Source organism: Lycium barbarum, chromosome 11 (assembly GCF_019175385.1).
Source record: "Lycium barbarum isolate Lr01 chromosome 11, ASM1917538v2, whole genome shotgun sequence".
Taxonomy (NCBI): Eukaryota; Viridiplantae; Streptophyta; class Magnoliopsida; order Solanales; family Solanaceae; genus Lycium; species Lycium barbarum.
The window spans coordinates 73,109,310-73,114,798 of NC_083347.1; positions in this window are offsets into that span (position 1 = coordinate 73,109,310).

Genomic DNA, 5,489 nt, shown 5'->3' on the forward strand with positions numbered 1-5,489 from the left:
TCTTGATTCATTGCACAATAAGATTAACCTTCTCAGTTGCTTCATGAACTGAATCCGGACCCAAAAATTCCACTTCAGTGGGTTCAAACCAACCAATTGGAGATCGACAACGCCTCCCATAAAGAGCCTCACAAGGAGCCATTTGAATACTCACTTGATAGCTATTGTTTTAAGCGAATTCCACCAGAGATAGGCGGTCATCCCAACTTCCTCCAAAATTGATTGCACAAGCTCGTAGAATATCTTTCAAAGTCTGAATAGTTCTCTCCACCTGCCCGTCAGTTTGAGGATGAAAGGCAGTGCTCAATTTCACTCTAGTTCCCAACCCTTCCTGAAAGGATGTCAAAAAATGAGCAGTAAATTGCGCACCTCTATCAGATATAATCGATGTCGGAACACCATGCAATCTAACTATCTCTTTTAGATATAACTTGGCATACTCCGCTGCAGTATATGACGTCTTCACAGGGAGAAAATGGGCAGACTTTGTGAGTCTATCCACGATAACCCAAATCGAGTCAAACTTGGGCTTTGTGCGGGGTACCCCACAACGAAATCCATATTGATCTCCTCCCACTTGCACTGCGGAATCTCGATATTCTGAGCCAGGCCTCCAGGCCTTTGATGTTCAGCCTTCACCTGTTGACAGTTTAAACACTTAGCCACAAAGTTAGAAATATAAACCTTCATGCTCTTCCACCAATAGTGTTGTTTCAAATCCTTATACATTTTCGTGGATCCCGGATGAACCGAATACTTGGAACTATGAGCTTCCATCATTAATTCTTGTCGAAGACCATCAGCATCAGGAACACACAATCGTCCTTGCAACCGCAGAACACTATCACCAGTACCAACAATAAATGAAGTGTACTCACCCCTTTCCACTCCATCTCTCAGCTTTGCCAAAAGTTCATCATCATATTGCTTGGGTTTTATCCTTTCCACCATGTCAAACCTTGATGGCGTGATTCCCACTAACTCTCCATCTTTGGTTTCATCAAGTCTGACCCCAAGACTAGCAAGTCTTCGAATTTCCTTCCCCATGGGCATGTCATGTGCACGCAAATAAGCCAACGTGCCCATAGATTTTCTACTCAAAGCATCAGCAACCATATTAGCCTTACCAGGATGATACAAGATATTCAAGTCGTAATCTTTCAACAACTCCAACCACCTCCTCTGCCTGAGATTCAACTCTCGCTAATTGAAGATATATTGCAGAATCTTGTGATCAGTAAAAAACATCACAATGCTCACCATACAAATAATGACGCCAAATTTTCAAAGCAAATACCACAGCAGCCAACTCCAAGTCATGAGTCGGATAGTTCTTCTCATGTTTCTTCATCTGACGCGAAGCATAAGCAATCACCTTACCGTTCTGCATCAATACACAACTCAAACCAATTCTAGAAGCATCACAATACACCACATATCCACCAGACCCAGAAGGTAAAGTCAAAATAGGAGCCGAAGTCAACCTTGTCTTAAGCTCTTGGAAACTCTTTTCACAAGCTTCGGACCACTAAAACTTAGCAATCTTCTGTGTCAATTTAGTCAATGGTGAGGCTATGGACGAAAAACCTTCCACAAACTTTCTGTAATAATTTGCCAAACCTAAGAAACTACGAATTTTCGTCGCACTAGTTGTTCTAGGGCATTCCTTAACCGCTGAAATTTTCTGAGGGTCTACTTTAATGCCGTCACCAGTCACCACGTGACCCAACAAAGACACAGACTCAAGCCAGAACTCACACTTAGAGAATTTTGCATAAAGCTCGTTCTCCTCAAGCGTTGTCAAAGTTATCCTCAAATGATTAGCATGATCCTCACGATTCTTAGAGTACACCAAAATGTCATCAATAAACACAATAATGAATCGGCCTAGATATGGCTTAAAAACACGGTTCATCAAATCCATGAATGCAGCAGGCGCATTAGTCAAGCCAAATGACATGTCTAGAAACTCAAAGTGCCCATAACGAGTACGGAAAGCAGTTTTCGGGATATCCTCCTCCTTTATCTTCAATTGATGATATCCAGACCTCAGGTCAATCTTCGAAAAGAACTTAACACCCTGAAGTTGGTCAAACAAATCATCTATCCTAGGCAAGGGATACTTATTCTTAATGGTCACTTTATTAAGCTGACGGTAGTCAACACACATTCTCAGGGAACCATCCTTCTTCCTAACAAACAAGACTGGAGAACCCCCAAGGTGAGGAACTTGGTCGGATGAAACCCTTATCCAACAAGTCCTTCAATTGATCCTTCAATTCCCTTAGCTCCGCTGGAGCCATACGATAAGGTGGAATAGAAATAGGTTGGGTGTCGGGGATAACATCAATCCCAAAATAAATAACTCTATCAGGAGGAATGCCAGGAAGATCTTCAGGAAATACTTTGGGATAATCACTGACTTTAGAAACAGATGCAAATTCGGGTACTACGACTTTTGTATCATTAACAGCAACCAAATGGTAAATACACCCCTTAGTAATCATCTTATGAGCCTTAAGATAAGAAATAAATCTACCCTTTGGCTTAGCAATTTCACCCTCCCACACAATAACAGGCTCATCGAGAAAGGCGAAATGAACTAACTTATGGCGACAATCCACATTAGTATAACACGCAAACAACTAGTCTATCCCCATAATTACATCAAAATCCACCATCTAAAGTTCATACAAATCAGCCACGGTCTCACGGCCTTTAATCACAATAACACAATTTCTATACACTCTAGAAGCAATAACAGGAACACCCGAAGGCGTATCAACAACAAAGGGTTCCAACAATGGTTCGGGTTTCATACCCATATCAAGAGCAAAATAAGGAGTCACATAGGATAAATTTGAACCCAGATCAATCAATGAGTAAGCATCATGAGAACAGATGGTAAGGATACTTGTAACCACAGTGTCAGAAGCCTCAGCTGCCTCCCTACGAGTCAGCCCATAAAGTCGAGCTGTCCTTCCACTAGAAGTATTAGCAACTTCCTTTCCTTTGCAGTTGTTACGAGCATTCTGATTATTATTGTTAGCATTACTAGCAGGCGGATTTCTAGGAAATGCAGAAGCAGGCGAATCATTCTTTTGGTTACTCATAGTAGCCATCTCACGTAGCCACTTTCTGCATTCCCTCTTGATGTGGCCTCTAATCCCACAATAATGACAGATACGTTTTTCCCACCTTGGCGGATGACTACTTCCTTGCGAAAACTTACTATTATTATTATTATTATTATTTTTCTAGCCTTGCTACCAGAAGGCACACTAGCATGGGAATAAGCTCCAGACTGAGCAGGTGCAGAATACCCTTTACTCTACCCTCCCTTATAATTATTACCACTGAAACCACCCGCCGATTGGGCCTTCTTGTTCTGATCTCGATCCACTATCTCCTCATTTTTCCAACTCTCTTGTTGTTCAACAAACCCAACTAGAGATGAGAAAATGCAAGTAGGAGACATAGCAATGATGAGGTGTGATTTTATGCCACAATCGGTGCTTTTTGGCTATAAGGTTTACTTGTTTTTAAGCAAGCCTATGGGATTTTACGTGTTTTTTAGTGTTTTTCAGGTAAAGGAACAGATTCGGCACAATCACAGTTGAAGTGCAGAACCAGGTCGTAAATTGAAGTTTACGGTCCGTATTCTACAATACGGGCCGTATTCCATGGTCGTGTTAAAGGATCCTGGAGACAGAATGTCCAGCTGAGAAGATGGTGATTTACGAGCTGAGTTTACGGACCGTATTTCAGTTTACGGTCCGTATTCCATCACGTATTTAGTCATTCAAGCATCTGGCAGAAAGTCTGAGATTAGCAAAGTGAAAGACGACCAAGCAGTTTACGGACCGTAAACCACTTTACAGTCCGTATTTTGGAAGGATAAGTTGCACACAGCTGAGAGAACGAGTTTGGCGTAAACCATGTTTACGGTCCGTAAAGTGATTTACGGACCGTATTTCATCATGACGGGACTGAAGTGCAAAATCTGTAACTTATGTATTTTCAAAACTTATAAATAGTCATTGTAGGGTTTTAATAATCATTCAGTATATTTTTGTCTCTTGACTTAGAACATAAAATTCTCTCTAGTTTTTGAAGATTCAAACATCAATTCAAGTATTCTCAATTCCCTTTTCATTCCAAAGTAAGCAATTATGAATTCTTCAATTTCTTATTTCTTGTTCTTCGTCATGAGTAACTAAATTCCCTTACTAGGGTTGTGAACCCAATGATGGGTGTTTTGTGATTGGGTTTGTGATTGATATACAAGTAATGCATTATTAGGGTTTAGTTATTCTTCATTCTTCATTCATAATTAATGGTTGCAAACATTGATTAAAGCCATAAACCCTAAATTTATTTGGAAAATTAATTAGGGTTGGTAAGAATAATTAACAAGAACTCAAAGCTTTAAACTTTGTTTAAGAAATTCACTTAGGAATAAGAGGAATTTACTTGGCATGATTAATCGTTCTTCATAATCACTTTCTTATATTTGGGAAAATCATAGAAAGATATAATCTTTATTTATTGGGAAATAGTAGAGATTCACATAGAGATTAAGTGCATTCATATAATGATCCATTACAAGTATATCAAGATCAATACCCATGGTCATACACTCTATCTAACGGGGACACAACCTTAGTTTCTTTTACCATAAATAGTCACCAAAGCAATAATTTAGCAACTAGTTATAGAAAAACCAACTTTTACACAAATTATCGGATTAAGACATTAGACCTAGAACTTAGCATCTACGACTTTAGTAACCTTTTCACACCATATTCCCTGTGGGATTCGACCCCAACCTCGTTGGGTTACTATATTTGACAACGTCCGCGTTATACCATTAATAGGTGTAATTTGAGCGTATCAAATTTTGGTGCCGCTGCCGGGGTATACGGTTTTGAAATTACTAAATAGTGTTTGCTTCATTGAAGTCTTTTGCTTATTCCATCACACCTTGTGAATATTTGTTTAGTTTCTTTCTGTGTGTTATTTTAGTAAAAAAAATGGCATCTTTCCATGAAAACTTGTTTAGTAGTGATTTTTATGGTGAGCATGACCAAATTGGTAAGTTCAAACTCATGATGGAGTGCCTGCTAGGTGAGGGTAACGAAAATCAAAAAGCCTTAGAAGAATACTTGGAAACTAGTCTCCAACTTGGTTTGATGACAGACGAAGAAAATCCTCCATGGGCAAATCATTATGAACTCCCCAATGCTCAAGATGAAAGAATAAATCATGAAGATGAGTTTATTGGGAATGCCAAAGAAAAAATAAATTGGAGTCAACCATTGTTTTGGAAAATCTGGTTGGTGTTGACTCCAATCCGAGGGAAAAAGAGGATTTCGTAATTCAAGAAGTTCAAGAGCCTTATATTTTGCAATTTGAAAATTCAAGAAAGAAAAACGACATTCCTCACTTGAAAGCCAAGAAGTGTAATATGAAAAATATTTTACTTGGCG